Raw genomic sequence first — 9,418 nt, forward strand, 5'->3', positions numbered from 1 at the left:
TGAACAAAGGAGTCACACTGATTATAAGGCAAAGAGTGGTCCTTGTGTGGTGAGAGTCAAATTTTACATGAAGCAGCTGCTCTCAGAATGAAAGAGTAATGAATTTTTGTCTACTTATTGAGCACTTAGCCAGCTGTTCTATTTTCAGAACCAAAAGAGAAATAAATGCTTTAATTTCAGCATTTAAAATCTAAAAAACGTTTTTACCAGACATCTGTGGCCAATTTTTCCATTGTCCTTTTATGTGTGTGTGTGTGTGTGTGTGTGTGTGTGTGTGTGTATGTATGTATGTATCTATATGTGTATAGATATCTTCTGTTATTCCTTATATACTACCTTACTTGGTAAAGAGTTTAAACTCTGGACATATATTACTTGGATTAAAATCTAGACTACACAGTATTAGCTGTTCGTTAGCTGACTTTGGAAAAATTTCTTAGTTTCTTTATTTTTCAGTTTTCAACACTGAAAACTGGGACAAATAATACATCTAACCAAACTGCTTCGTAGAATTGTGAAGATTAAATGAGGTAATGTAAAGCAAATACAATGTCTTAATATTGGTTAAGTGAAAAAAAGCCCACAATACTTAATTGTATGGAGTGATCTATAGTTTGCCAAGAGGTTTCACACATTTCTTTTTTTTTTTTTTGGCTGCACCGTGCAGCTTTTGGGATCTTAGTTCCCTGACCAGGGATTGAATCCTTGCTCCCTGCAGTGGAAGCATGGAGTCCTAACCACTGGACAGCCAGGGAGTTTCCCTCATTAGGTCTTCAGTTACCTGGTGTGGGACTTCCCTGGTGGTCCAGAGGTTAAGACTCTGCGCTTCCACTGCAGGGGGCACAGGTTCAATCCCTGGTCAGGGAACTAAGATCCCATGTGCCACGTGGCACAACCAAAATAAAAATAAGTGAATAAATAATTATTCAGAAATAACTGAATTGGTTAAATAAAAATTGTGCCTATGCATATTATTACCCATTTCTGGAAACTTACTGGGACTTAGAATATTTGGTTACCTAAGGGAAGGAAATTGAAATTTACTGAGCAGACGTCTTTTGGTTGTAAATGACAGAAACTCAACTCACATTAGCTCTTATAATGAAGTTATCCCTTCTGTTATGGGTTGAATTTGGTCTCCCCCCAACCCCCCCAAAAAATGATACGTTGAAGCTCTAACTCCCAGTACTTCAGAATGTGACCTTATTTGGAGATAAGATTATTATAGACGTAATTACTTTAAAATGAGATCATTAGGGTATGACCTAATCTAATGTGACTGTTGTCCTTATGAAAAGGGGAATTTGGACACATGAACAGAGGGAAAACAATGTGAAGAGACACAGGGAGGAAATGGCCATCTACAAGGCAAGCAGAGAGATCTGGAACAGATTCTTCTCTCCTAGTCCTCAGAAGGAGCCAATGTGCTGACACCTTGATTTTGGATTTCTATCCTCCAGAACTGTGAAACAATAATTATTTTATTGTTTAAGCCACTTGATTTATGGTACTTTGTTACAGCAGCCTTACCAAAATAAGCACCTTCTTGTACCTCAGTAGTTCAGGAGTAGCTTAAGGATTTAGATATGGGCGGATCTAAGGAATATAATGATATCATTAAGATTTTATATAATTCTTCATCTCTTTTTCCTCTGTGCTGCTTTTACTATATTTCATCAATTCTAAAGTGCACATTTTTCCTCTCATTTTCACATCTCTGAAGTCAGCATGCAACTTATATTTTCTTTTTACATTTCTTCATTCTTAGTGGAACATAAAAAAATGGTCTGTTATAATTAATAGCATTTTAGGAAATCTTAAGAGTGTTTATGGGCAGGCTCTGCATGTGGGCAGTCTTGGCAGCTCAGAGTTTGATATCTAAGTCACTTAGCAACCCCCATGGAACAAGGGAGCCTTTTCCCAATTGTCTCAGCAAATAACCCAAATCAAATGTTCATTGGCTCTAATTGATCTGGCTTTGGTTAAACTCAAGCTTAAAAATCAGAGTTGGGGAGGAAGGGGCAGGTAGACTCAGCACCATTGAAATCTCATGACCCAAGAGTAGTAAAGTTGGGACTTCCCAAAGGTGTTTGTTCACAACCTCGGGAGTTCCCCAGGTGAAATTCAAAACTGACCCCTATACATGGAGGGCAAGAAAACACCAAAGAGGCAGACCACTCCAGATTGGTAGGAGGCAGGTTTAATAAACAAGAGGATTTACATAGCAGGCTTGTCTTGGGTGGCCTCCACTTCTGCCTGCAGAATATTAGTCTACTGAGAGGCCTTAACAGCGTTCAGTAATGTATGCAGTACAGATGGTCTCAGCAGCACATGACTGTCTCCAGGCTGTGTCCTTGAAACAGCAGTTAGTATGACAGTAGTAGACTGAACATAGATTCCAGGGATGGGTGGGGGTAAGGAGACTTAGATTGCCAGGGTCCAGCTCTCAGGTCAACCAGCAGTCACATTCTCTTGATGACCTCCATCCAATAAAAAATAAGTGTTGTTACCAAGAGGGGGGCTGAATGCTCTAGAAGGCCTGCGTTACCACAGAGTACCTGCCTGTGCTAAGCACTGTCGCATTACATGTCCTTAATCACTCTACCCATTTCACTAATCAGGAAACTGAGGCCCAGAGAATGATAGACCTACTGGCAGTGCTGAATGTTACCAAATAGTTATAAAGTGCTTACAGTGTATAGGACATTCTCCTAAGGGCTACAAATACAGGGATGAATACTGTCCTTGAGCCTAATATACTTAAGAGACCAGCTTGCCCTGAAATAAAAGTGAACCACAACAGAAATAGAAACATTGTACTATGAAATAATTAAATCTGCCTTGGCAGAAAGGAGGGATCCAATATGGGATAGAAGCTGAGAAAAATTCTTTTCACACTCTTTTAAAAAACCTTTCTTGCACTTGTGACAAATTACATCAGAGCACCAGGAAGCAAAGATATTAAATATTGCAAAGAACCTGGTACATGGAAAATATGAAATATTTATGGAATGAGTGATTGAAAGAGTGATGTGGGTATCACTTGAAAAAGCTAAATGTCATTAGGACGTGGTGTTGTTTCACAGGCTCTGAGTCTTTAGCTCCATGTGCATTTTCAGAGTCAGTCATTGTATCCAGGAGTTCCATCTTGCTCATTTCCACCTGATTTCAAGGGGCCTTATAGCTCTGAAGTTTGCACTGTCTTTTCCGCTGAATTTTGAACAACTTCCTTCTGTTCTTTTTAGCTATTTCATTATGAATCATCTCCTCATATTAATAGAAACTTGTTTTCCAAAATCTGTTGCATTTAGTTTTCAAAAAAATTTTACCAGGTCATAATTATAGTTCACTACTGCTCTGCTTGGTTAGTTTTCAGAAATAAGGTATGTAATGACTTTAGAAAACTATAGACTTTTGTAAAAGTTTGGGTCTCAGTTTGTAATAAGATATCTATTTTCATTTCTAGTCTCCTGATTTGTGATGATCACATTTTACAATGGCAAAGTAGCTAGCTTGTTTCCACATCACTGCCCTCCGAGCATCCTTGCTCTTCCCTCCCCTACTTTCTGGAATCACTCTTTTCCATCTCTGAGGTGCTCACTACCCAGTTGTACTTTCTTGATATTCAGTGTCATTGATAGGACCCTTGCCCATTACCACGGCTGATAGTCTCAATTACCTTTCCAAAATTAAAATTTGAGTTCATTGACTCTCAGAGTTATTTAGGAGTCGGATTCCTTTTCTATACAAACCACCTCCAGCTGGTCTCTAGGCTGGCCTATTTCTGCTCACTGGAGATCATCAGCTACTGAAGCTTGTCTCAAGAAGTGTCTCAGTCATGGTGAACCTACCATATTCCATTGTGAGTCTGTCTCCATTAGGCATGGACTTAGGTTTTCTGCATCAAAATTCCTGGAAGGCAGTGTAAAATTTGTAAATATTTTTGGCAAAAGCATACCTGGGTTTGTATAAGCCAGATAGAATTACCCTAATCTCAAGCCATTTTATCTTTATAAACCTATCTTCAGTAGCTCTTCAAATGATATAATTACTTTTCTGACATTTTGGATTTACAGGTTTATCTGTAACTGATACTAGTGCAACGCTGCTATATAGCTTCCTAGAAATTATCAGAACCACCTAGAGATCCCTTTTGGGTGGAAACTAGTGCTATAAAGCACCTTATGTTTGAAAAGGGCACTCACTCTATTCATCAAAAATTCTCAGATTGAGTGACATTTTGATGTTGAACGTGCATGGAACACAGATCATCTATTGCTTCTGTCTTACTCTGCACATCAGAGCTCCTCTAAGGATCTGAATGTAGCAGTCAGAATCCTGGTGGACCACAAGCCCACCTTTTCTTTCACTGTTTCTTTGTAAAGGTCTGGATCCTTAAGATCAGCAAGCATAAGATTGCTCCTGGCAATTTCTCTGTCATCCTTAGGTGGCATTTCTTAGACCAGATGGCATGTCCTTCCTCAGATTACCTGTTCATCACAAGTCAAGATGCCCTCATGCCTCCTAAATCAATGCATATTTTCTAACTATATTGGAAATATATATATTTTATAGTAACCTTAGGAAAATACAGAAATGTGTATCAAAGAAAAATCCTCAGTAATACTGTAGTACTACTATTTAGAGATAACTGCTGTTAACATTTGATGTATTTTCTGGCACTGTATATAAGTGTATTCTATAATTTTATATGTTTCTCAGATATCATTATTTCATGAGCATGTTCCTGTACAGTAAAAATTCTTTGAACACATCATATTATATATTCCTTCATTATGAATGTATCAATGATTTACCTCTTTACCTATTGCTGGATGCTTAGATGTTATCTTTTATTGTAAATAGTGGACATATTTATAACTTTATTCTCTTATCCAGTGATCTACTTAAGATAAATTCCTTGAAGAGGAATTGCAGAATTAAAGGGTTTGATTATCTTTATCTTTAATGTTCTTCATATATACTGCTAGGTTGCCCTTCAGGAAAGCATTAGCAATTTAAACTACCAGCTCTTTATGAATACCTCTTTCAATATTCCCCCAATAACGTAGAATATTTTCATTAAATTTTTTTGACTATATGACAGATGAAAGATGTTATCACACTTTTCTTTTACATTTTATTTCTTTGGGTACTAAGAAGTTGAACATTGTTTCTCATATGTTTTTTCCTTATTTGCGTTTATTTTGTATGTTCACTCTTTATATCCTTTGCCTATTTTTTCTATAAGGTTGTTAAAGTTTTCTTTTTTGATATTGGGCCTCAGCTGAAAAGAGTTGAGCTAATGATACTTCTCTTTTCATGTACATTACTAGGCTTACTCCCTTTTATCTTGACTGACTGATTCCCATTTTACTCCCCCTCCCTCCTACTAGGAAACACATAGGCAAGTTTCCTAGTATATTCAATGAATATCCTTTCATTTATGTAAATTATTATAAAATGTGTACTATTGTAAGCATGTATTTTCATAAATCAAATGGTATTACATATAACATTTAATTCTGTTGCTTAGTTTTACTTAGTACAATTTTAAAAATCCATCTGTATTGCTCTGTGTATATCTTGTACTTTATTTCTTATTGCTGAAAACTATTCCATGGTGGGTGCCTTCACCATATTTTCCCCAGGTACTTCTCCAATGAGGGTCACTCTGATGTCTCCCAGATTTCATCTCCACTGTGCCACTGTAAACAATGGCCACAATAAACATACCTCTGCATACTATACTTCTTTCAAGCTTGTGAGAATTTGGGGGGAATATATAAAGAGATATAGACACACACACACATACACAAACATACACAACACACACACACAGGAGTAGGATTGCTAGGTCATAGCAAATTTGACTAACCTGCCAATTGCTTTTCAGATGGTATTTCCAGTATGAATTCCCACCAGCAGTGCATGAGAGTTCTGAATTCCCTACATTCTTTCTACACTTACGGTCCACTCTAACAAGTAAGAGTGATAAATTATTGTTTTAATTTGCATTTCTCTGACTGCTAATGAATTTGAACATTGCTTTTTAGGTTTTCTCTTGTGTATATTGATAGCCTTCACCCATTTTTCTATGTGTTTCCTGTCTTTTTCTGATACATTTCCAAATCTCTTGTACATTTTGCTCTATTTGTAGGCCATGTTTGAAGTTTTCTCCAGTTTATTTTACTTTTGTTTATGATATTTTATACATTTCTAAGTTTTAAATTTATTAGGTAGTTAATGCTAATATTTTTATATGATTTCATCAGTGCATTTATTTATGATATTTGGCAAAGTAGGTTTTTTTCTTTGCTTTCTTCTGTACTTTCAATCTATCTACTTTGTTGCTTTCCTAAAATCGTTCTCTGTAGAATGTCAGACAATTATTCTAAAAGTGTGTTGTCACTTTTGATCCACTAGAGGCCAACACTTACCTGAAAGAAATTGATGTCCCTTCCTAAAATTCATATCTTTCCTCTCTGAAAGGAAGCAAACTGGCAGAAAATAAGTAATTTCATTTAAATTAAATGACTAGAAATTATATAGAAGAGTCTGGACAAAATGAAAGGACTATTTTTAAGACAACAAATTATAATAAAAGGATTCAGGGCTTCCCTGGTGGAGCAGTGGTTAAGAATCCTCCTGCCAATGCAAGTGACACGGGTTTGAGCCCTGGTCCAGGAAGATCCCACATGCCATGGAGCAACTAAGCCCGTGTACCACAACGACTGAGCCTGCACTCTAGAGCCCATGAGCCACAACTACTGAAGCCCACATGCCTAAATCCCATGCTCTGCAATGAGAGAAGCCACCGCAATGAGAAGTCCGTGCACCACAAAGAAGAGTAGCCCCCACTTGCCGCAACTAGAGAAAGCCGGCACGCAACAATGAAGACCCAACACAGCCACAAATAAAATAAATAAATTTAAAAATAAATAAATTTAAAAATAAAGGATTCAAAGTTGTTTTTTACTGAAAAAATGAAAGCAAAAAATACAAATAAAGTAGTTTAATTTTTTTTAATTGACAAGAAAGTTTTGGTTTTAAAATAAAAATAAAAATGGTCTAGCTTCTACTCAAAATCTACATTAAGCATTAGTAAGTAAGAGGTGGGGTAAAAGCAACTTCAATGACTTTTTCTCCCTTTTCTCTGAAAGGCCAGGAGATGGGGCTAACCTGCCTCCCATATTGTGTAGGGCTCCTACACAGATGACTGAGTAGAAAACAGTACACACACACACACACACACACACACACACACACACACACACACACACACACACACATACCAGTTTTAATTAAAATGAGATGATCTGTAAGAAAGGACCATGCTGAAGGACAATGCTGGCCCTGAAGCAGTCATTGAAATGTACCTCCTCTCTGAGTCCCATTAGCATTCTTAAAATTATGTTTATCACACAAAAGCAGACAAATCCACAAAGGGTATGAAGGAAGAAGAGAAAGCTAAGGAAGGAAGGAAGGAAAACGTGGTGAGGGAGGGTCACTAGCAAGACTGCAGTTCTAACCTATGAAAACACAAAAGGACAGCTAAAAACTGTTCTTTACATATAGATAACTGCTTGCGTTTGGACCTGGAACCAACAATCAAGATCAAATGATAATTTAACTGAGCAGGACCCTATGAGGCCTTCCTGGGACAGACCCCTCTCCCATATCCTCTGCTTTAGCTCCTCTCTGAAGTACCTAGATAATAGTATCTGATACACATTTCCTGACTTGTTTTATAGATGCTGAAACCTCCACCAAATGGAAGAGTTTAGCTACTTGATCACCATGAGCACATAGACCCCAGGCCTACTAGAGCCTAAGGCTTGATAATGTTAACCCCTGTGACACTGCCCTGTTACCTCACCATCAACCAATCAGAGAATGTGCAAGAGCTGATCCCATACCCTGGGACTCCCGTCCCTCACCTTGCCTTTAAAAATGCTTTGCTGAAACCCATCATGAAGTTTGGACTTTTTGAGCACCAGCTCTCCTGGACTCCTTGTATGGCACCTTATAATAAATGCGGCACTTTCCTTCACCACAACCCAATGTCACTAGATTGGCTTTACTGTGCATGGGCGAGCTGACCCAAGTTTTGGTTAGTAACAATAACCCATGTACAAAACACTATAAAACATAAGGTACTATTATTACAAGGATGGATATGGCAGTTAGGGACTTGGCTTCTAGGTGCCCTTCATGAATGAGATGGCTGGAACATATCAAATATGAGAGCTCATGCTACAAAAAGAAGTTATTTTTATATCAATTAAAAGAAATGCATGAAGGATTTATATCTGAATGTAAGACAGAATAAACATTTTTTAATTGACTAAGAATCTTTAAAAATAATTTACATTATACAGTACTTTTCTGTTGATATGGTTCTGCTTGCTTTTGATTTAGTACCAATAAAAACTAAGTATATATAGCAATAAGAACATATTTACAAGTAAACAAGTTACTTTCTAAAGTTTATTTTATGTAATTACTTTCTAAAGTAATATGTACAAGGCAGAAAATGCAAATACTACAAAAGGATTTACTTTTTTTTTTTTTTCCTAATCTGCACTTGATTTATCTGTCCTGAATTTTAGTCATTCTGGCAGATGTGTGGTGGTATCCCACTGTGGGTGTACTTTGCATTTCTCTGATAACTCTTTATACAAGGTTACACACATTTTCATTTGTTTGTTGGCCATTTGGCTATACTCTTGGGAAGTGCCTGTTTGAATCTCTTGCCCATTTTTCTGATAGGTTTTCTGTCTTTCTGTTGATTTGTAATTTTCTGTATATCCTTTTCTCTTTTAAACATCTTTATTGGAGTATAATTGCTTTACAATGGTATGTTAGTTTCAGCTTCACAACAAAATGAATCAGTTATATATATACATATGTTCCCATATCTCTTCCCACTTGCGTCTCCCTCCCTCCCACACTCCCTATCCCACCCCTCCAGGCGGTCACAAAGCACCGAGCTGATCTCCCTGTGCTATGCGGCTGCTTCCCACTAGCTATTTACCTTACGTTTGGTAGTGTATATATGTCCATGCCTCTTTATCGCTTTGTCACCGTTTACCCTTCCCCCTCCCCATAGCCTCAAGTCCATTCTCTAGTAAGTCTGTGTCTTTATTCCTGTTTCACCCGTAGGTTTTTCATGACATTTTTTTTTCTTAAATTCCATATATATGTGTTAGCATACGGTATTTGTCTCTCTCTTTCTGATTTACTTCACTCTGTATGACAGACTATAGGTCTATCCACCTCATTACAAATAGCTCAATTTCGTCTCTTTTTATGGCTGAGTAATATTCCATTGTATATATGTGCCACATCTTCTTTATCCATTCATCCGATGATGGACACTTAGGTTGTTTCCATCTCCGGGCTATTGTAAATAGAG

This window comes from Lagenorhynchus albirostris, chromosome 2 (genome assembly GCF_949774975.1).
Source record: "Lagenorhynchus albirostris chromosome 2, mLagAlb1.1, whole genome shotgun sequence".
NCBI classification, from domain to species: domain Eukaryota; kingdom Metazoa; phylum Chordata; class Mammalia; order Artiodactyla; family Delphinidae; genus Lagenorhynchus; species Lagenorhynchus albirostris.